Here is a 25,185-nt window from a genome sequence, read left to right on the forward strand (position 1 = left end):
GTCTATTTTTCATTACTGTGCTTTTTATTCTTAGCACACAGACATATGTCCATGGATCAGGAATGGGTTCAAACGGAAATTTGCAAACTGCCTTCACAATAAGCTCTCTCTGCTGGTGCCAAAAGATTTGTTCCCAGTAAAAGTTGATTTTCCTGGTGCATTTCCTCAGGGCCGGTTCTTTCCAGGGGGATCGCCTCACTTCCTCAATTCTTAGGACCTGCTGTCTCCCACATCGGCCCCGCCCCCATTGCAGTTGGCCATTTGGAAGTGTCAGCCTGTGTTCAGGATAAAATCCTTGCTACATTTATAATGCTTTTATCCTGAAGGCCTTCTTTACTTTGGTAAAGACTGTTCATCCAAGTTATCAAAAAACAGTTAACCCCCTTCTTTCTGAATGACAAATGGCAAAAACATTCATATGACTAATATCTTGTCGGAAGGAGCTCCCTCAGCTGGAAAAGTGCATCGATTACTTTGTCTTTATATTCTGGTTTAGAGGAGGGAATGATCTTGGGTTATACTTTCAGTGGCCATGTTCCACAGATAATATTTAGGTCCAGAAAAATGAAAAGGAATTTTAAAAGTCACACGGCTAGCAAGCTGACTATTGTTATTATAGTCAGTTGCAAAGGCTGCAAGAGGTAAAACGTTGAAGAAAAAGCTAGGAAAAGCCCACCGTGGACGTCACTGGACATAGAAATCGCAGGCCCTGGGAGAAGCAGCACTGAGGCAAGAAGGAAAGCTTGAGCTGAAGGACAAAGCTAACGCTTAGCACAGTCTGTACTCTTTCCCCAGGGAAGGCCTGCAATGGGAAAATGTTGCCACTGAAAACGATGCTGAGTCCTCCCTGACCTTTTTCCATGTCCTGCACCAAATGTTAAAAGCTCTAAGACAACACAATTATTGTCGTTCAGTACAGTTTCTGAGTGCCCACTCCCGTTCCTCCAAATTGCGATCCTAAGGCGGTATTGGGGTTCTTTCTATATTTATGGCACCGTGCCAAAAGACAGGTCAGAGGGCACCTTTGAAATGCTTGTGGGCTAAGAAAAGAGAACACATTTTAGTGTCGTCTCAAAACAGAAGGACTCTGGGAATGGGAGCAATGAATTCCGGCTCTGACAGCTTTTCTGTCTGGGCTGCGTCCTGCGTACAGGGCTTTCCTGCTACCTGGGAGTGTAAATTGCTCCCCTGGGATTGCTCTGCACATAACCTTTAACTCATGCTCGATAGCAAACAAATGAAAGAGAGGCAATACCATCAGATGGGATGATTTATTTTTAAAGCACAAGGTTTTGGTTTAATATAAATGTAAAAACATAACTTTCCCTTCCAGCCAGCCAGGTAGTTTAGGCAATTTATCAAACCCAAGCACTGATCCGAGCAGTAAGAAAGGCAGAAAATGCATTTGTGTCCAAGTAATTGTCTTTCTCTTCCTGGAACCCAGTAAGATAGATTTGGGGCAGAGGTGATTCCAAATCAGGATCCCAGTCAAACAAAAAGAGCCCCATCACGCAGTTAGTCTCATTACACTTCATCTTTAATTCTCAGAAGGGCCACCACCTAACACACGAATGCTAAGTCTCCTTTTTGCTCTGTGATCTGTTTTGTGAATTTTCACTTCTTCAAGAAGACTCCTGTCAGCTCCTCATTCCCATAATGAATGCAGTTTTGTTAAGGCTATTTTTTTTCTTTTGTCTCCTTTGATGAAGGCTGTTTCAAACCTTTACACAAACCCTACCCAAACGCAAAGCTGATCCACATAGCCTCTAGGGAAAGTTTAAGTTGTATTGTGACTACTTGACCCATTCATCCACTCACATATTTATTGAGCACATATTATATATCAGGACATATTCTAGAAGCTGAAAATACAGCATTAACAAAACTTATAAAATCCTTGATCTCATGGGACTTAATGTAGTGGGGAGAAAAGAACGAGGCCAGGGGAATAAGCAAGATGATTTAAAACGGGTAACGTGACCTAAGGTAGAGATGGCAGTTACTTTAAAGAGAGTAGAGAGATAACACGTCTCTAAGAAAGTAACATTGGAACTGAATGAACCCTGAATGGTAAGAAGGCCTCAGGCATGAGAAGATCTAAGGGAAAATATGTTGGGTAGAAGGAGCAACCAATGCCAAGACCCCCAGGCAGTAAAGAGCCAAGCAACTTTAGGGAAGAGAAAATGCCCAGTGTGTGGAGCTGGTCAGCACCAAGAATCACAGGGATAAGTCTGGAGAGGCAGGCCGGACCGGATCACGCAGCGCCCTGCAGGTCATGGCAAACGATGAGATCACTTCAAGGTGTAATAAGGGCCAATAATGGACGGTTTTAGAAAAACAAGTGACACGGAAGACGTCAGGAGGGAAGGAAAAGAATACAAATGCAATCATTTCACTACTATGTCTTGTTTATGGATTGGTTTATTTGCACGGCCATGCTGAAGTTTGGGAATTGAGTAGAATGGTGGTCCGGCCCATCCACCCTACAGACTGAATGCATTCTTACTGCTTTCAGTTAACTAAACTCGTTCTAGGATCTTCTTCTGAAGGTGCATAGAGTGGAGAGATTATAGCTGCCTGGTAACATACGAACTCCCAAATGTGTGGAGCGGAGACTGAAACTGAATGGAAGAATAACGACCCTGAACCTCAGGGAGAGGGTGGAGTTAGTACAAATGCTACAAAACCGGAAGGGTAGTTGGATGCTACTCAGACCTTCCATTCTCTGACAAACACAGACGCCTCCAGGCTGACTTCCATTATCCACATAAAAACCGAATTTCAGAATAATATATACTGTAAGTTGTCTTGCCTTTACAGTCTTCAAACACACACTCAGATTGGAAAGAAAGTCCAATAAGTGGACTGTTTCATTGGCATTAAAATTTTATACATCACACTTGAAAATCAGAAATGGCTATGTTAAGACATTTCAAAGCACAAAAACATTAAGGAAATAGACTAAGCATGAGATCCTTTCATCTGTTAGATTCCTCCCCATTTTCTACATATTCTCAGAACAATGGTGGGAAATACACAGAAAATTACTTCCAGAATTAGATCAGAAAAATTAAAGACCATTTTCTGTGCAATTTACTATAGATTTGGAAAATAAAGTTCTTAATGCCGCTGAAAGCCTCTAATGAACTTTGAGCTCCATTTTATGAGGATAAAGTCACGTCTCTACTCAAAGATCTGATGCCCATTTTCAATGTCAACTACGTCAACGGAATTAGAGGAGAGAAAAGAAGTGGCTCAAAGTAAGCAAGACCGATCAACTAAATGAACACTGTGTGACGTGTGTCTGCTAATACGGAACACAGAAGTCTTTAAAAAGAGCTAAAAATTCACCTTACCTGATTCGCCTTGCAAAGCCTCATTGTCCCGTTTACACACAGCACATCGGGCCGCTTTCCTTTCCTCTTGGTCTTTTCAAATTTAAGACCCAAACATCTTAGAAGTTTAGATAAGACTCTTGTCACATCACTGCCACTGGTGTGTTCAGGCTTGGCAGAGACTGGGCCTGGCAATTCTGTCTTTCCAGAACCACATTCTTCTCTGCCTTTTCATCTGAAAAATCAGACCGAGACACAGATGCAAATACCAATTACTGGCAATGCCAAAACTAATTTACCTTTAGTTTCAGTCAAGACTAGGTAAATTTGAATCAAATTTGACTTCTTATTGAATACCTATAAAAGGATATATATATATATATATATATATATATATATATATATATATATATATACATACATATATATATATATATATATATATATATATATATATATATATAAAATCACAAAATATGGATAAAGAAGCAGTGTTGAAAACTGTTTCTGGCATGTAGTTAAAACCATTATTTTGAAAGAAGTAACAGTTGACAAATGCCCAGAAGTTGTTCAAGATAATTCAATGTCAATCATAAAGTCTATATTTAATGAAGTGTGGGTGAATTATAAGTAATGCTATTTAAAAAGTAATTGTGACACAGTATTAAGTGACAAAACTTTATTTTTCTATCCTAACTATAGTGGGGGGAGAAATGCAAATAATAAATTTCATACATTTATTCATGATAAGTAACTACTAAAACAGGAGATGCATTCCTAGCAAAATGGTAACATGAAAAATCATGAATGGACTTCAACATAGCGGATTTCAAATCTAGGGTCCATCACTGCTAGTTATGGGCTCCCTCTGATATGCAGGGTTTGTTGGTTGTGTGTGTGTGAGAAACGGGAATGTTAAAATAATTCTTATGAGTTTGGAATAAGGATTAATCAAGAAAACATGTGTAAATAGCCCTCAGCATCTGGCACATAGTAGGCATTCAATAGAAGTTTTCCATTCTCATTGTTTAAGACCGATGTTATGAGGTCAATCCAACCTTCCTACAACCTCAGGCTGTGATGCAATAGTCAGGGCAGAGGTGCAGGGTGAGTAGACAACTGGTCTACCCTGGGAAAGCATTGGCCGTCCCAATAAGTCTCTCTAAAAGCAACTGAAATAAATTTGGGGGGAAGGAAGGAAGGAAGGAAGGAAGGAAGGAAGGAAGGAAGGAAGGAAGGAAGGAAGGAAGGAAGGAAAGAGAGAGAGAGAGAGAGAGAGAGAGAGAGAAAGATTCTTCTTTCTACAGCCTCAGATTTTTTACTACCAAGATTAGTAGATCAATGTACCTTGCCCAAGATTCACTAAGTTTAGTGAAATGTCATGACCCTTAGCAGATTGGATTATCCTCAGGGATAGTCACAGGCCTCAATGCATCGAACTGAGACAAATCTGGCAAAACAGAGCAAGCACAAGCCAATTAAAAATGAATTAGTGAGTCTTTTTAAAAAGTGGGAACAGCTGCCTCTCCTTACTATGTTTTTTTCTGTTTGGTGTTCACAGAAGTACCAGTTTACACTTGTTTCAAGCAGACGCTTCAGTTCTTACCAAATAATGGGGGGTCACTGGGGTAGGACGGTGGGAGAATGGATGTGGAACCCAGCAAATGTAGCATTTTACTGTGGACGAAGCCAAAGGAAATTTGACAAATAGAGTTTTCGTAGGCTATTCATCTGCGCAACTATTTACAATAATGTTTAGACTACTACTATGATGTAAAAATATATGAGCTACATGTTTAATTTTAGATTTTCCAATAGCTACATAAAAATAAACAAATAAAATAATTTTAATATTTTATTTAACCCAATATTTCAAAACTAGCATTTCAAGATGTAATCAATACAATTATTAATAAAACATTCTACATTTTTTGTTTTGTACTAATCTTCAAACTCCAGTGTCTATTTTATACATACAGTACATCTCAATTCACACCAGCCACATTTAATTAGTGGCTAGTGTATTAGCTCAGATCTAGAGAGTTGATGTGAAATAACAGTAGTAGACTGGATTTTACTGTTCTTCTTTAGTGAACATGTATGTCTGAACCTAGCAAAAAAATATAGAAATATATTTCTTGAGATACACAAATATATTCCACTTGAGGTAACACACCCTAACCTCTTTTAAGTCAGTTTTCAATCTATTTCAATTCCTAGGTATAACCTAGGTGGTATACATAGCTGCAATTGTCTTATCTGAGATTACCAATGAGAATTTTGAAGTAGTGAGCTCTAAGGGGAAATCAGATGTACAAGATCAAAACCCATAATGATCTGTCTTTCAAAGCCGTCCCAAAATTCTTTATACATTACAAGTTTCTAAAAAGATAGATGTTTGGTAATTAATTAAATGAGCAAATGAATGATGATGAAGAATGTATAATTAACTAAAATTCGTATTTTAGAATTTTATATTTTTTTTTCTGTAGGTAAAGATGAATTATGTGTTGTGTTGAATAATTTATACCTATAGAAAGATGGTAAGTAGATAGATAGATGAAAGATAGATAGATAGATAATTACTATGGGTTATCTAAAACTCCTCTTTCAAGTAAAAATGTTTAATTACAGAAACCTGAAGTTACTTCTAAATCACTCAGTTGAGGACAGGAACTGCATAATTGAGACAGAAGCACGGCATAAAGAAACCTGGGATAGACAATGAAAGATGAAAATGAGTAGAACTTTTAACTCATGACTTAAATTTTCACAAGACTGTCTAACTCTATATGCTTTCCAATTGTTCAAAAATTGAGAAAAATATTATTTTTAATTTCAATCACATTCTACTGAAGCAGATAAATCTTAAAAAATATTTATTAAAACCTCATTATCACTTGTCTGTACTATTATGACTTCTTATGGCTTCCTATGTTTTCCCAGGTCAGCTTATCTAAGACACTATATCAAGTTCTTCTTATATGACGTAGTTTTCATTACACTGGTCCCACACTCAAGGACTGCCTCTCTACTATCAGAGCAGCTCCAAACCTCTTGGCATCCTAAATCTTCCATCAGATGGCCACATCTAATTACGTCTCCTGACTCACTATCTCAACGGCCATTCCTCTTTATATTTCTGCACATTCTGTACCTAACAAATTATTTATGCCCAGAGTCTATGAGAAATGGTGAAGCGACATGCCAAAGTGCTCTATGAAATTTCACTCTGTCCTGTCTGAGGCCAGCCAGAGTGCCCATGAATCAGCTGCAATAGACAGATACCCAAACCTGGCCAGGGAACAGCTATAAATATGAAAAAAAGAAATTATGGGATAAAAACACAGGTATGGGCAATCTGATTTTATGAGATCAAAAATACAGAATGGAAAATCTGTTCAGCTGACATGTTAGAAACTCTTGCCAAAAACTGAATAAGTAGCTAAATCCTGAACCACGGAAGAGCTGCCCAGTGCTAAGGATTTTTAGTGGTATTTGAAGGTCTCTTTTGTCAAGGTCAGTGAAATATGCCAAATTAAATGACCAGTCCTGCACACGAATCAGCCTTGGGAATTTTAAGAAAAGAAGTGTTTTGTTTTGTTTTATTTTGTTTTTTGTTTGTTTGTTTGTTTGTTTTTGGCATACACAGAAACTTTTCAGATAAAAAAAAAATCAAGGCTAGATGCCAATTCTTGTTATTTTAATATGAGGTGAGACCTCTGTATTATGAAGGTAAAGTCACAAATATAACAGATAACTTGCGTCACAGGCTGCTGTGCTACCTTAATTCCGAGAGAAGATGTAATGTCAGATCCATCCTGAAATGCAGGAGAAAACCTGGGAAAGTTGGCCTGGCTCCACTATAAGCTCCATAAAAGAGAGAATGTGCCTGAGCTGGTCCCTGGAACGGCTGCCTAATTTTTGGAGGCGTGTTCCACACACTAACTGTGGGATGTTTTGCAAAGTGAACTCTGCACGTATATTCAATGAGAGAGTCATGAACGCACATGCTGGCTGCCATATATTGACCATCGCCAGTATGGTATGGATAAAGAAGCTAGGTTGCCAAGTTCAAAAAGCAAGTCCCTCAGCTGAGCTGCAAAATAGAGGAGAAAAGGGACCTTCTGACTGACTTTTGCTCTTGGCTATCAAAGGAGGACAGTTTTTCACAGCATACTCCCCAGGTGCTTTACCAGCCCCATGGATGCTTTTGATAGAAGGTTGAAAAGAAATGTTAAGAAAGTGAAATGTCTAAACTGGGCTTTCTTTCTCCACGAGAAGCTATCTTCTGTTGCAACTATTATACTTCCGGCTCCATCACTCTTGAAAAGTGTGGGAGTAAATGCTATGAACACTGAAATATTGTTTGTCTGGAACCCACCAGATGGAAGTGCATTCATCAACAGTCACCTGGGATCAGATGTTCCCTTCCTGATCAAGGGATTCTTGAAAAGGACCCCTTACAAAGAAAGCCAAAGACAAATAAAAAGCAAAAATCTATGTTACAACTCTCCTTTAAAATGCTTGCAGATTAATTTGGAAGGTTCTACATGTAGGGACTCGTCCCCACCCACCTCTACCCCCGACCTCCCATTCCCCTTACTATGAACGATTCCTTCATTTTTTTCAGAGAATTTATCAATGCTTATCATCGTAAATAATTTTTCTGTCTTTTGTCCGCCTCCCCTCCCTTCCCATTGGAATGCAAGTGTCATGAGGGCAGGGAGTTTTATCTATTTTGTCCATTAAACATTGCTATAAATGAACACATATTGAAAGGAGGAAAAATTTATTTCATGAAGTCATGAATGCTTATGTCAAATAGTGGCTGCATATTCAAGCTTTGCAGAGGACCAAGGAGAGTTTTCAAATAGTACAAAGCAAGTTTTCTTCTTTAATTCTAGAGCTCCTTTTTAAAGGATGGCTGTACACACCCTCCTTCTACATTCACACACAATGTGATTATTTTATCTGTTTCAGATGCTTTACAGATATAAGCTTCACATTTGTTGATGCTCTAACCTCTCTCCTGGGACCTATATGGTGTAAACAGATATGCAAATGGGATTTAGTCCAAATGATTACATCATGATGCAGTTTTTAGTAACAGAAAAAAAATCAAATACCACTCATATAAAAATGATGCAGATGAGATGTTATGGAGGGAAAGTGGAAGACACTTTTGAACAAATATAATGGAAGGTCTGTAACATAAACATGTTTTATTTACGCCCTCTCTAAAACGGCCTAGGCATCCTCAGGCTCACACAAATATTTCAAACATAACACAACAAAAACAAAAATGTTTCTCTCCCCAAACTGTCTCCTACCTTAAGAAGTATCAGGGGGAATCACTTCATAGATGATGTAGATGCCTGACCACTGCACTGTACACCTAAGCTCAAGTAGAATAATATTGAATGTCAACCATAATATATATATATATATATATATATATATATATATATATATATATATATACACACACACACATATGGCCATGGTTGTAAAGTACACCATAGGGAATATAGTCAGTGGTACTGTAACAGCTATATACCATGTCAGAGGGGCAATAGACTTGGGGGGGTATCACTTTGTGAGGGGTGTAAAGGTCTAATTATTATGTTGTTTTGTACACATGAAACTAATATAATAAAAAGAAGAAGAAGAAGAAACATGGCACCAACACCCACCCAGTTACTCCCTCACCTTCTACCTCTGGTTAATACCAGTGGCCAAGTTCTGCCAAATCTACTCCATACACATCTCCCCACACCACACCCTCCTCTGTGTCGCTGTTACTTGTCATCACAGTGGACCACCATCTCTGCTGGACCACAGCACACACGCCTCAGTGGATAGCCACCTCAAGTCTCGCCTTTCTCAAGTCCACACCTCACACGGCACACCTGACCTTGTCATTCCATTGGTGGAAACCCCTTAAGTCATTTCCCCTTGCCTTTAGAGTCAAGTTAAAAAAAAAAAAAAAATCCTAACATGGCTTACCAAAACACCTGTGACATCTTAATATCGCCTGCCTTTGAAGACTCAAGTAGAGAAAAAATTCTGGGCTTGAGTGCAAAGTACACACTAGAATATTTTAAGAGGGGTGACTTGAGTTAGGTTTCCCCCGAAGCAAACCATGAGACTAAGATCTGAGTATAAGTAGATGGTATTGGCGAAGACACAGGAAGTACCAGTTAGAGAAAGTCTCAGCCAGGAATCGCAGGTGCCAGCCTCAGGACACCTGTTATGAATGAAAAGTCCACGTGCTAAAGGGACCTGGAGGGAAACCAGCAGCATCTGCTAAACAGGTTCTGAACAAAATGAGTCTTTCTCCAAGGATAATATCAGGGCAATAAAGGATCTTGGAGCTATATAACATGAATAATGGTTGAAGGAATGAAGAACGTTCCACTTAGAGGAAAATAGAGAGAGAGAGAGAGAGAGAGATTCAGAAATTTAATTTTCCACTTAGGAATATAGTTAACGTTGACAGGAGGAAAACTGGAAAGTAAATCAATTAGACGTAAAAGTTCTTTTGTTTATTCGATTTCTAGATTGTAATAATTCCTTCCCCATCTGCTCATAAAAAGAAAGCTGAGATCCAGAATATCAATGACCTCGGGAGCTATATAGAGGACATACTTGATAAGTCAGTTCCACTAAAGTCTAAAATGTAATTAAGCTTGGATATGATCTGTTCTCTGTGTTAAACGGCAAATTTTTTGCTGTATTTGTCTGCCGTTTAATGTAAAGATATAATTACTCTCTTGTGATTAGGATATTCCAATATGTATCTAAAATCTAAACTTGTAATTTTTAATAATTATGGAACATGTTTTAATTATCAAGTAATAAAAAATACTACTATAGGAGATAAATCATATTTCTCAAATTATACTTTTAAATCAAACATATATGAGTTCACAATGCATGTTTTTAAGTGTCTGGCCTTAAAATTCTGCCTTTTTTCTCAAAAAATAAAAGTTTACACAGCCAGGATACCTTTGGTGGGTTGAGAGGTGGCTGTACGTTTCTATTTTCTTTCTGCAGAAGTTGGCAACAAGCATGATTAAAAATAGCGCTGCTCCTGACAGTTTCGAAACCCTAACCCAATGGAGACCTTTCATACTGTGACCCAGAATAATTACCTACACATCTGAAATCGCGACGTTCTGTACAGCCACAGGGGACAGACTTAAGACAAAAGAGGGAGGATTTCAACTCAAATGCAGAAGGTGGAAGGGCGACAAGAGAAGGAGGAGGGGAAAAGAAAACAGGACCTGAAAAGAGCTGGGCTATTTTCAAAGACTAAGGCTAGCAGGAGAGCTATCTAAGCATAGGTTTGGTTAGGGATTTACAGCGAACAACAGAGCGTCCAGTTGATTGAACGAGATCACTTTAAGGTCTGTTTCTAAGTCTGACATCTGTGATTCCAAGAACCAGGGTTTACCTGGCAATTGCATATACGGTGAATGTGGCGACAGAGAAACCAGCTCAGCAGCATCGCAACAACACAGGTAAGAGGTAAAGTATAACTATAGGGTGATCCTAGAAATAAAGAAGAGCAAAGAAATAGTCACATTTTGAGGAACTGTTTAATCAGAAGAGAAGGGCAAGAGAGAGGACGACTCAAAGACGACATCGAGGTTTGGGGACTACGTGTAGGGAGGTTAGGAACCCCAACAGACAAAGAACCAGAAAGGGGAGAGCATGTCTAGGAGGAAGAAACAGACCCACTGTGAGTTTAAGCTCCTACTCCGTATAGTTAGACAGAACCAGCAGGTAACTGAAAACGTGGTCCTGGAGCTGGGAAGCGAGGTCCGGCTGGGCATAGAGAAGTAGAAATGGCCTGTACATCACTGATGCCAAAGGCATGACACTGAGATTGCCTGGAGAGAACTGTGGCGAGGAAAGAAAACGAGCAATGAAGGACCATTCTGTGATTTCTAAGTTTAAGAAACAGAGCTGGGATGGGGAGGGGGGGGGGAGAGGGGGCAGGAAGAGGAGAAGGGAGAATGGAGGGAAGAAAGGAGGAAGGGAGGGACGGAGGGAGGGAGGGAGGGAGGGGGGAGGGAGGGAGGGAGGGAGGGAGGGAGGGGGGAGGGAGGCTATCTCAGCACAACCTTTGCCGATAACGGGTAGAGTAAGTAACATATTTCGTATGAAAGCAATACTCCTATGTGTAACTAACAAATGAATAATTTTGAAAACTTGATTTGCATCATAACTGAGTATTTCAACTGGAAAAATTCTCACTGGCAGAATTATGTTCTGTCTCCCACATTAAATGCTTATAACCTCTTAATCACGTAAGGAAACGATAAGCCTGGAAATAACGACACGCCGCTTGTTAACAAAGGAGCCTCTGTCGCTCATTTCAAGTTAAAATTAGATGAGTGAAAAAGACTGTTTTCGCCATCGTTGTTTATTTGATTAATTCTCGGAATCCATAATGAGCGTGTTGCCCCATCTCACCTAATGGTATCAGATTACAATTATACGGTTTTATGATTTGAGGAGTGTTTTCCATGCTTCATCTCTTTCCACTCCCAGGAACACTCCCTGAACTAGACCAGGACCCTCTAATTCCTGAGCGTTTAAGTGCTGATGGAGCCTGTCCCCTCATTGACCCTCAGCCTCCACAGGCAACTGTGAACTCCGATTTGTAAATGAGATGGTTGTGCAGCCACAGGACACCTTCTGAACATTTACATTCACAGGCACATTGAATGTTACAGCAAGCTATCAACTGACTCGTCCCTTCAAGAAGCAGATGAAAAACAAGACAAAGGAGGTAAGGGGACTTGTCCTAGACACACACAATCTTTTCATTCACCATGACAGCAATATGTAGGCTATAAACAACTGTTACCTGTCACCCACCTATAAAGGAGAAAGAGGAGACGGATTTGTAAGAAAAGGCGCATTGGTTGCTTATTTGTTCTTTTCACGCTCAATAAAAACATCTGGTGGCTAAGGTGAACACAATTAGAAGGATTGTGCAGAATGTCTGTTCTTGCAGGCTTTTACATCGTAAACATATTCAAGGTGAGTAGTCTGCTCCCTCCTTCCCACTCTGCCCCCTCCCCTCATAAATAACCTGGTGATGGAGCTGAAACAATCCGGCATCTTCAAGGAATTCCAAGGTCACTCATCTTACTATCCTCTCTCCTGTGAACTGTAACAGCTTCCTCCCTGCCTATAGTAGCTATTCATCAAAAAAATCTGCATCTCAAAACTTCAGCTGTTCTCCTCTTCCACCAGAGGCACTCAGCAGAATTTTTGTGGAATAACGCTACCAGCAGGGATCTGAAGACCAGTCAAACTCTTCTCACCCATTATATTTCCTTCAAGGGATTAGTGACTCACCTACGTCCGTTGTGTGGTGTGTCTTAAGTAATTTTAACAATGTACGAAAATTTACTTAAACTTTTAAAAAAATAAATGGAAGCACATTCAGAATTATTTCCAGAACATTGCAACTATGATTTTCTCGCATTTTGACATGCTTTCTTAAATGAGAGATAAAAGGCTGGTATACTCCTCGAAGTGGAAATTTCAGAAATTATGTTTATACGTTAGGCTTCCGTGACTGTTATCTGAGCCGCATACCCTGCTGACAAGAAAGGCTGATAATCATTCTTTCATCTATGTATCAAATCTGCTCTCATGAAATCCAAAAAGTTTTTGTTCGTTTGTTTCTTTGGGGCTTCTAATACAGTGTATTTGGCCAAATATTAACCATTTTTTATATGCCGAGGCTTTGCCACAGCCTTGCCAATGGGGTCTTATGGAATCCAGTCTGTAAGGGGGAAAACTGAGGCTCAGCAAATTCAGTGGCTTGCACAACACAGTCACATGGCCAGTAAGCGGCAGAACTGGGACTCGACCAGGGTCACCCCACTCCAAAGTTCATGCTCACGTCACAAGAATAACAATGTCATAGCATCAAGGTATATTTCTTACATCCTTGGGGGGAGCCTGTAACTGGGCCAGATTCTCAAACTCTCCTAAACCAAGACTAACTCAGAGTCAGGTCAGCGAAGCCAGGAATCTAAATGAAATGGTGAAGGAAAAAAAGAAGGAAGGGCGGGAGGGAGAGAGAGAAAGAGTGGAAAGGGGAAAGGGAGGGCCTAGAAGGGAATCAAAAGGCCAACCATTTCTCCCCCTCCCCACCCTATTCCACCCTGGGTGCATTTCAAGTTCAAAATAACTCCACAGTGGCAACAATTAAGTTTTCACCAATGAGGCAGATGTGTTCTTTCCTGGTAAGTGCATAGGTGGGAGCCAATCTAATAGTTCAATTTCTCCCTCCACTTTATCGGATGTAACGTGCTGTGCGCAGCATAGTTCCTTAGGACAAATGCAGTTGAAAAGAAAAATTCGTCTGAACATTGAAACTTGCAACTGTGTTTATTTTACCAAATGTCAATTGCTATTTGCTGGGTGATCTGAGTTAGTCTAAGCCCGAGAAATACTTCAAATGGAAAGAAAACAAAAAATGACTTGTCCCAAATCCTGGACTACATGCAGCTTCCAAAAGTACAATTTAAACCACTTCCATCCATTCAGTTATAATTTTGCTTTCTACTCTCCTCCATCCCGCTGGGTTACAACCTCCCAACCACAAGGAAAATTGCCTCAAGTCTTGCCTTCATTCTTCCATTTTAAGATAATTTCAGATAACAACACATGCTTGTTCGAGAGTCTACTCTACCATCCTCCTTTCTCTTGTTGAATGATGGACTGAATTTTTCATTTCAAGTTTCTCTACAAACTTATATCACTCTTCATTAATGGTCAAGTGCAATATTGTTTATAATCACGTAAAAGGATCCATCGACGGACAAAAAATTCTCAACGTGTGTATTTTGGGGCATGGTTGTCAAATTATTTCCCGAGACCGATTTTAAAATAATATAAGGCAGTGAACCAAGTTAAACTTTTATGTTTCTCTGTACCACATGACTAAGTGCTACCAGAAGTGACTTTTGATTGTTTAACGGCCCATATTTGTGCCAATAATAGTCATAATCATAAAAACATTCATTTTGTGCTTGTACGTGCCAGGACATACACTATGTGTTTCAAATGAATGATCTTATTTAAGCATCAATATAGCCATTCTATACTCAGAGTATTTTCTTAGCTAATATTCCAACTTGAGAGACTCCTGGGTCACTGGATGTGGTCAACTTTCAAACTCAGTACACAATTACATCTACAAAGGTTATATTACTTTATGCAAAGCATGAAAATCCCTTGTACTCCATACTTTTGTCAGCATTGGGTAGTCTGATTGTAATTCTTTTTCCAAAAGTTTCCTAATTTGACAAACAATAAATGAGGCCTCCCTGTTGTTTTAATTTGAATACTAACAAGTTTGTTTGCCTCTTTTATTTCCTGATTACCTATTAGTGTCACACGCTGTAATCTGTGAGGATCTTCTTCCTGTTGCTGTTCTCAATTTGAATGAACTCTTTAAATACTAAAACGATTAACCTTTGTCACACTTATTATAAATAGTTGACACAATTTAACTTGCTTCTTAATTTTAGTCTTTTTCATTTTGGACCCGCAGCCTTTCCATGTTCAAATAATTAAAGGTATCGATCTTAGTCTTTATAAATTCTTCCATTATAATGCCATCTTTAGGAGACACAAATTATTCGTGTCACTCCCCTATTTCTTTGACCCTAAGTGCCACACTCCTCAGCATAACAAACAAGACCATTCTTGATTTGGTTCTTGTTTATCTCTCACAAATCATCTTTCCCGAACTTTCACCCTCCGACGCTGTGATCTAAGCTTGCCAAATTCCTTCTGTCAAAGCAACCTGCGTTCTCTCCCGGAAACTCATGCTTTGCTCTCGTCCTTTCTTCCCTCCCAGTTCCCACCATCCCCAGCTCCATCCCCATCACCTGATTAATTCCTCCTTGTAACTGCAAGACTCAAATGAAGCGTTCTCTTCGAGAATGCCCTTCCTCCTCCACTCACCCTCCAGACACTGGATGATTTCCCCATATTCTGTAGCATTCCAAGCCTGCCTCCTTCATAACGCTCAGCACTATATTGCACTATCTCCTTCCCAGCCATATTCCAGACACTCTGTGCAGGCCAATAGCTACACACTAGCATCGCCACATTATTTGACACATAGTACACATTAGTCATTGTTTGTTAGATGAATGAATTAATGACAAAAGTTGATGGTGAAGGGTACTGACATGTATGGATACATTTTATTTGTAAATACGTACAATTTTTATTTTTAACTCGTGATGTGAAGAGAAATAATTTGGGAGAAATGAGATGACTTCAAATCCATTTACAACTTGGAAACATTTACTGGGGAGTAACCAATGGAAGGGCAACGCCATATCAAGAAGTAGAAACATGTCTCTGAAACCACAGGCTGTCTAAGTTATGCTACAATATCTAGTAGAAATATCAATAAAACATTTGTTATGGCCTTTTGGAATATGTGAGTTTTTTCTATCTCTCTCATATTATATTTCCCTATTTGAAATAACCTCAAGAAACCATATTAAGTGAGTCTGAAATGTGACATCAAGGCAGAACTAAGAGATGAGACCATAATAGACTTTCAAGGAAAAATAATAATAAAAGAAAAATGTAAAAGAGAAATCTTAGGATGCTGCAATGAAATGTCAGGTAAAGAGTCATTTTAAAAGGAATGAAAATGGGTACAAAATATCTTAGTAGATACATTTCATTCAATACAAAAAAACATTTCAGAGTAAAGACCACTAATAAGAATAATGAAACTTTCCACTGGATGCCAAGTACAGCATTTACTGGGCTTCGTTTTTCTCAGTCTGCCTCCAAAACAAAAATACCAGGATCCAAAAATACGCTGCCTGTGAAAGATTCACATTAGCTTTAACACATACAGAATGAAAGTGAAGGGATGGAAAAAGATATTCCATGCAAATGGTAACCAAGAGAGCAGGAGTGGTTATGTTTATATCACACAAAATAGACATTAAGTCAAAAACTGACAGGAGACAAAAGTCATTATATAAGAGAAAGAGGTCACTCCATCAAGAGGATACAGCAACTGTAAATATATATGGGCCTAACATCATATCACCTAAATATACAGCAAACATTAACAGAACTGAGGGGAGAAATAGACAGCCTTCTCAAACAGTAGGGGACTTTAATAACCAAATTGAATCAGAAAACCAATGAGGAAACAAGGCCTTGAATGACACAACAGAACAAATAGACCTAACAGACAAATACAGAACAGTACAACTTCTGCGTCCCATCGTTAGACCCTGTTTCCTCCCAGTTACTCCTCTCCCCTTCTGCAGGCCACAAGCAGATGTGCTGGTGCCACACTCACTCTTTGGAGGAGGACAGCTCCCCAGGGCACGGAGGAGCAATGCCATGCAAGGAGCTTGGCCGGAGGACGGCCTGGAGCAGAGCTGCCTCCCACCTGGACCACACACTCTGTGTCTGGACAGTTACATGAGAGAAACCTAACTCCCTGTCCTTCTCAGGGGTGATGTGTGACATTTCCATATACAACACTTGAACATGAATGTGCCTCTAGATTGGCTCCCCTTTCCTTCCTTCTTATGTTCTTGTTTCCATTTGAAAGATCGGTACAAGCGTGCCAGGCAATACAGCAGCCCCCACACTTTACTGCAGCTCTGCTGCAGACTCGTCTCACTGGTAGGAGACAGTAGGCGGACCCACCGCATCTGCAGCTCCCAAGGATCTCCTTCTTCTGCTTCCCTGTAACCTGGGCCAGGTGTGTGGGCAGATGTACAGCAAAGACGCCAGTTTCTCATGCAGGTCACCCATCTCACCTCATCAGGGTTGGGGGGCATGAGAGAAGGTCTAAGTTCCAGTACGTCCTTCTTCTTTCCCATTTTATATCGTACTCTCCTCCCAGAAGCCCGCCTGGCTGATGTACTAACATCAGGCCCAACACTAGACTCAAGGGTCCTGGAACAGACATTTCCATTAGGTCCCATAATTATTTAAGGTCTAATCCATATAATAAAGCCTTTATTCTATATCATTCATACTGGTTCTGCTTTTCCGGCCAAATGCTGACAGTACTCAACAGTTTCTGTGTCAACAATTCCCATTTCTACATCCAACAGTTAGACATCAACATGCCTCTGTATCTTTCACTTCATCCTTCTTCTAATAATAATAAAAACCACTCTTTTAAAGGCAATCATGTTATTTCAATTAAAATGTAAATTTGCCCCAAATCTGAAAAGGTCTTATTCCATAATGTTCTTTAAAAAAAAAACTCACACATACATTGAAACTCAGTTGAAAATCCCAATGCTTTGCCAACTGAGACTCAGTTTCCCCTGCACTTCGTTTCACAATTAAATGCAAATTGTGTTCATATAAAATTAATTTATACAACATTGACACCCTAATTGTGTGTCGATCAGGATTGTGTCATGGTCAGGAGTACAGACTGTAGAGCCAGACAGATAGCATTGGACCCAGGTCCTTCTCAGACTTGCTGTGGATCTTGGATGTATTATTTACTTCCCAGCCCTTGTTTCTTCTTCTGTGAAATGAGGCTAAGAAGAGTCCTTAACTGGATTGTTTATTTGTTTTTTCCAATGTTCATTGCAGCTTTGTTTACAGCCAAGACATGGAAACAACCAAAGTGTCCTTCGATAGATGAATGGATAAAGAAGATGTGGTATATATACACAATGGAATACTATCCTGCCATAAGAAAAGATGAAATAGTGCCATGTGTAACAACATGAATGGATCTTGAGATTATTATGCTAAGCGAAATAAGTCAGGCAGAAAAAATAGAAAATCATATGATTTCACAGATATGTGGTATATAAAACTGAAAACAACAATGGAACAAGACAAACAAACAAAGAAATAAAAACTCATAGACACAGACAGTAGTTTAGTGGTTACCAGACGGTAAGGGGTCGGGGGTGGTAGATGGGGGTAAATGGGGTCAAATACATGGTGATGGAAGGAGAACTGACTCTGGGTGGTGAACACACAATGTGATATATAGATGACGTATTACAGAATTGTACACTTGAAACCTATGTAACTTTACTAACCATTGTCACCCCAATAAACTCTAATTTAAAAAAATAAAAGAAAGAAAGGAATAAAAAGAAGAGTCCTTAAATCACAGACTTGATGTAAGGATTAAACAATTAATACATGCAAATTACTTGGGAAAATCCCTGGCAAAGAGGAAGGGTCTTACAGGCATCAATTCACTACTATGATCAGAGGCCACAGATTCAGATGAGGTACCAGGAGCGAAGATCAGAGCTCCTTCTAGCCAATGGATGGCATTTCACATCCTTCCCACTAGTTGTCTGTCTCAGACACAATCTGCAAGTGTCCACGGCCTCAGTTCTAATGTGCCATGTGCGCTCTAAGAATCCTCTGACACACTCTCCTGTTTTCTATGTTTTTTTAACACCCTGCCCACATAACTCTCCCTGCAGGGGCATCTGATGGGCTGCTTGTCTCAGGCCCGGGAGCCTGAAAAAATTATGACAGAATTCTGGGGAGAGTTCCAACGAATTGCTCAAAGTAATCAGTTTCTGTACTGGGACTTAGGATAACCGCCCCCTGACTGCCTGGGGGTGTCGTGGAATGATGCTGAGCAGACGGCCCCAGTACCCGCTGTCATACATGTATGACATACATACACGCCTATCAATAAATACTTCAGGAAATTCTCTTTTTCTAAGCCTTGGATCTTAACGTTGTTTAACTCCCATAATGTGGGTTATGACATATTTTAATCAAATCTCCCAGAGTTGTACCAGTCTCCCCCAAAGTGCTGTTCACAGTCCACTCAAGTGACTTTATGACCCACTAATCAGTTCTAATTTACAGTTTGGAAAACCCTGCACTCCCTATGATCACTGAGGCATCATCCTGTCTTCGTTCTGGCTCAGCCTTACCAAAAATAAGGACAAACAGAAAGTAAGACGCAACGAGGATGCGCCCTCATCTGCCCCTTCCTGACCTTGACCCGCTGCAATGGCTTCCTCAGAGCCCAGTGTTTGTATTTCTTTCTGCCCCCTTTCCCTAACATCATACTGTAGCATTTAAGAGCATAAACAGTGGCGTTAGAGACCTGAATTGGAGCCTCAGCTTTGCCTCTTATTAGCTCTAGGACCTTGAACAACTCAGTGTAGCCTCTTTGAGCCTCAGTTTCCCCACCGGCAAAAATGGCGCAGCAGAATTAACACAGTCATCATATTAAAGTGAGGAAGAAATCAGATAAGACGTGATGTACCTGGAACACACTAGAGTATTAGCCATGACTGTTACTATAAAAACTGACTCACGGAATAAGATAAACTAATTGCTCATTGTTATAAAGACCTGCTCAATGTTTTCACTTCTAAGACACTAGATGTCTAAAAAGCAAAGAATTTCTAACCATAGAATGCAAAAGACCAGTCAACCAATAAAGAAGGAATTTTTATCACCAGAGCACTTTTCACATGTCCTCAAGTCCCGTTACAGATAGCTATATATTTGACTGTTCTTACTGAAAAGAAAGAAGAAAAGAAAAAACAGAAAGCAGATTTTTCATACAGACCACTAGCAAAATCCACTAGCAAAATCTCTCTTCATTTCTGAGTTAGCCTGAAAATATTTCAGAGTTAGACCCAAGGAGGTAAATTATCTATCTTTTTTCTGTTAAGACTAATATTTTCGAAAAGTCCATCTTGAGAAATGATTACATATTTAGCTCTAAGTCAAGGAGTGAATTCGCTGAATAAAAACTGGTTTTAGAATCATTACGAATCTGCACAACCCCCAGCCCTTCCCCAATTAATCTTGCAATTTGCCACATGCCATTTTCTACTTTTGCTACAATCTATTTGTGCATTCACATTACTTACTCACAGCCAGATCAGAGCCCTGAAAGAGAAATCACGTTAAATGCCACAGACAAAATAGGGAAAGGCTGTAAAATTGCCCATCCATAGTTAGGGAGCTGTTATTAAGCCCATGGCAACAGGCCAGTTTGGAGGAGTGACTTAATGTTGTTTTGCAGGAGTGTTAGCACTCCATTGTGGTCTTGTGGTTTCTACATCAATTACATTTGATTTATAAGTTTTCACTATGCAATGCCTAACATTTGGCCATTGGTAGTATGGCCTTTTACAGCTAGTTATAACTAAATGGAAATTATATATTATATTTTGACAATAAATGACTTGGGTAGATTGATGTTATTTTCAAACTGACATTGTTCCTGAACACTCAGTTTCCCCCAAATAATTTCAATGGCTTCAGCCATCTAATCATGGCAGAGCTTAATTAAATGCTGAACTGAGGCAATTTCTGCTTGGGATCAGGGAAGGATGGGTGAAGGAGGAAACGCTGGATAACTTCGAGATGCAAAAAAAAAAAAAAAAAATGAGTCAGGATTTGATCCTTCAGGTTTTCCTTTCTTTTACTATTTTGATATAGGAATATCTTATGAGGGAATTAAATTCCAGGAAGCTAATCAATTATGGATTCACTCTTATTCTTCTGAGTTACTGTGGTAATATTATATTACTCTTTATATTGATGCTTCAGGATACTAATTATTACACTGAACTGAAACGGTTAAAGGAGACCTAACTCATGGCTGGGATAAAATGGGAGCATGAAAGGAATCAAAATGCAACTTTGCATATCTACCTAATTATACAGGAACTTTTTTGTATAATTGATTCTGTTTTGAGATGAGCTTAATTTATGCTAAAAACAAAAAAAAATCCATCCCATTACACTGCGATTATTGTTCTTTCCAATATACTTATTAAAAAAGCATTCACTCTTTCTTAATGAATTAAAACTAAGTTGAAGTGAACAGCAAAAGGAAACCAAATGCAAAGATGTAAGGAGGCAATTACTACTAATTTGCATCATCGACAATAACAACTCTTAAAAATGCTGTCATAATTTAACATGTTTTCACGGGAACACGTATCACCGTTCAATACAATTTTATAAAGCTCGAATCCAAGGAAAAGTAAACAATATATTATTACCACATATGCAGTTGTCATAAAACTTTATTTTTAAGAAGCAAATGAATGATACGCGTTCATTTATAACTAAATAGAAATCTGAATAATGCTTACCATGGGGGGATAGGCAGGGATCTGGAATAAGGGAAGAAACCAAAGAAAGATGGAAGCTGGTTCTGATGTCCTGGGTCACGGCTGGGCAAACGACTGGTTGGGTAAGTACAGATGGATTGGTACACGGCCATGGCCATTTATTTACTCTTGGCAGTGGGTGCGTTCCCACGGCAACAGCAGAGGTGCGAAGATGCAAAAGTGACCATATGGCCTGTAAACCCTAAAGTATTTACTGTGTGGGTCTTTACAGAAAAATTTTGCCCCTGAGCTGGCCTGTAAAAAGGAGGAAGTCCTGTATTAATTACTTTTGTGTGTCTGTGAAACCTAATCATTATTAGATTTATTATTTTTCTTTTTTTAAGTTAAATTTGTTGGGGTGACATTGCTTAGCAAAATTATATAGGTTTCAAGTGTAGAATTCTGTCACACATCATCTATATATTGTGTTAATTGTTATTTATGTGGAATGAGAGGATTTACTGACCCTTTCATTCTCTACCACTTTACCCATCCTCATCCCCGATAAACAAACTTGTTAACTCAGCACAACACTACATATAAGCAGTGGAAAGAGGGTCAATCAATATTCACAAGGTCAGGGTGTGTCTGTTGCATAGGTTCTCCACTCTGAAAATAGGAACACTCCAACATATGCTTTGTAACATGCAGCTAGGAAACGGTTCTCAGCTCTGACTACAGTAGAATAACAGAATAATCTTCCAGCCACCCATTCAGGCTGACAGGATATAACCTGAAAGACAAGTTGATGGAAATAGAAATGGAAAGAATACAACTCTAAAGAATGACTTTACATCATCTTCTAGATTCCAAAAGTCTTCTTGATTAGATACCAGTTAAAGTATGGTGGCTGCTTGGGGGGGGGTTGGGGGAGGCTTCACTGTCCATATATACCCTTCCAGAAAGTGCAGCTATAACAGCAAGGTTACATATACAAACCAATGGTTCTTAACCAGGGGTGATTTCGACATTCCCCACCCCTTCCATGGGACATGTGGCAATATCTGGGAACATTCTGGGTTGTTACAACAGAAGTATCTAGTGAACAGAAGTCAGGGATGCTATGAAACATTTAAAATGCACAGGACAGCCCAAAATGTCAAGAGTGCTGAGGCTGAGAGACCCTGGCAGACAGACTATTGGATTGGGTCTGTTTACAATTTGAGTCAAGATTCTAATGTTGAGGCCAATCCCGAGATAAATAACACCCCTTACAAAATTCCTTCTGGATTTGGTAAACGTGATGCATACACAGACACATAAGCAAGCACAACCTACACGCACTAACACATATTCTACGTAATGAGAAAACCTGAAGCAACTCTCCATAATTCAAACACCTTGGGTATACATTTTTCTCAACTCAAAAATATCGGTTAGTCCAAATTACCCATTCAAATTGCCTCAGTTCTTTAGTTTATTCTGTAGACAAAAAGACAGCACACAGATATATTTTTTTTAAGTTATACCACGGCTTACACTTGTATCGTTTCACATAATGAACCATCTTTCAACAATATGAATTGCAAAAGGACGCTTTCCTGAGGTTTCTGATTTGTCATGCAGCTTTGAGGAGGGTTTCCGCATCTCCACCTGCCTTGATCCACATCCAAATGAGGTGACTGAGCACTCTAAAAAGAGCATCTGGAAAACTACAAGTCGTGAGCTTAAACTGTCTGGTTGCTGCCACCAGGAGAAGAAGAAAAAAATGGTTTTAGCAAATGTTTCAGATGCATCCCAAAGAGGCTGTGAACATTTGCATTGAAATAAAGAATTTGTTTTCTAATTAATATTCCATATGTAACGACCCCCTTTTTAATTTGGGTGAATTAATGGGTATTTCTTATCTTCACAAGAAGATATGCAACAGCTTTGTTGTTCCTTAAGTGACTCATTAGTAGTCTCAGGGAATGTAGGATTCTAAACAGCCCAAATTACTAAATGTTAACAGACAATTTTGAAACTTTCCAAATGCAGGCTCTGATGTTCATAATCGCAGCTAGCATGGCCATCGTTATTTATTTATAGCTGTTGTTGGTAAAGACCTAGTGGAAATACTTATTAAGGAAATTGAAATCATGTCTACACAAATGAATTAATCACTGTCCTATTCAGTGCGGTCCACTTTAAATTGCAAAATTATTAGAGTTTACAATGTGCCTTCATATCGTAAAGCCCATCGAGTGAAATGTGAGATAGTCCCAGAATTCATCTTGATGTCCAACCATCGCTCTATCTTGGTTTAACTTAGACAAAATAATAAAGTAGATACTATGTCTCTCAGTCTGCTTTCTATCCAATATAAAGAGAGGTTCAAAGAGCTCTTTTCCTTTTGTTGTATTTTATTTTCAACTAACTCCATTCCTTTTGGTCCAAGCTGTCTGTGTTTCCAACAGTGCAATCGTCTTAAAAGCATCATGTGGCTCACTCTCTTAGATAAAAGCCACACCCACAAATCCAGCCAGGATATTCTCTCCTGGGCTCAAGCTGCCCCAGGCTGTGTAGGACCACCCTTAAAAGTCCTGTTGTTTAAAGGCAGTGGTTTGCCTGGCATGCGCTTAAGATTCTTCCAAGCATGCTTTTCTCGTTGAGGCTCCATCTTAACCTTACATTTTGTGTCAAGTAGTAAAATATTAATTTGAAGTACAGTGTGAAAAAATGAGAATGTACATCATCATTCCTAGAGCCAGCACTTAAAAAGCCATGCCAAAGGCATGACTAAAATGCCAATAACTAAATTAAAAATGGAATTTTTTAAAAATCACTCAAAAGGCGGCAAGAAAGGAGGAACAGAGAAACCGAAACCAGAGATGGCAAAGAAAGAGCAAATAATAAAGTGATAAAGTAAATCAACAATACCAATAATTACATCGAAGGCTAAGGGACTACACATGCCAATTAACAGAACTGAGCCATCAAGTTGGATTTAAAAAAAAAAAGCAAAGCAAATGCCAACTATATGCTGTCTTTTGCAGAGATGTACTTCAAACATAAAGGACAGACAGGTTGAAATTAAATAGATGAAAACATAATGCCAGGCTAACAGCATAAAAAGATTGGAGTAATGTGACATTAATATCAGACAAAACAGACTCAAAGACAAAGTGTAACCTGTCTGTAACCAGAGTGATAATGAAAATACAACACATAAAATGTGTGGGATGCAAGTGAAACCATATGTATAGGGAAATGTATAACTTCAAATGCTTGTATTAAAAAGTGACAAAGGATTGACTCTAATGGCTTGAACTTCCACCTGAAGAAGCTAGGGAAAAAAAGTAAACCAAGAGTAAATAGGAGGAAGGGAATAAGAAAAATAAGAACAAAAATCAAAGAAACACAAAACTGACAATTGAGAAAATTTAAATAGCCAAAAAATTGTTTCTTTGGAAAGATCAACAAAATTGATAAACCCTTGGCTATAATTATTGATCCAGAAGGGGGGGAGAAGAGAGAGAGAATGCAAATGATCAACGTCAGTTTTGCAAGAAAAACTGTCACTACAGATCTTACAGACATTAAAAAGACAATAAAGACGTTTTTGAATAAATGTATACCAACAATTTTGACTACTTGATAGTATCTACTGTGAGAAGCTATTGAAGAATAATGTACATAAAGAGAATATATATATATAAAATGCTTACGTTTACATCGGTGACAACAATAAG

At 39.0% G+C, this 25,185-nt stretch overlaps 1 protein-coding gene across 1 annotated transcript in view; it reads right to left on the reverse strand.

Annotated features, from left to right (window-relative positions):
* RALYL (RALY RNA binding protein like) overlaps positions 1-25,185 on the reverse strand; it is a 1,518,143-nt gene that overhangs the window by 1,463,254 nt on the left and 29,704 nt on the right. Inside the window, exon 2 of the mRNA XM_074318489.2 lies at positions 3,357-3,570. The gene's annotated coding sequence lies outside the window, so the exon portion shown is untranslated. The remainder of the gene's footprint in view (positions 1-3,356; positions 3,571-25,185) is intronic.

Source organism: Rhinolophus sinicus, chromosome 7 (genome assembly GCF_057876585.1).
Source record: "Rhinolophus sinicus isolate RSI-liver-muscle chromosome 7, RSI-T2T, whole genome shotgun sequence".
In the NCBI taxonomy this organism is placed as follows: domain Eukaryota; kingdom Metazoa; phylum Chordata; class Mammalia; order Chiroptera; family Rhinolophidae; genus Rhinolophus; species Rhinolophus sinicus.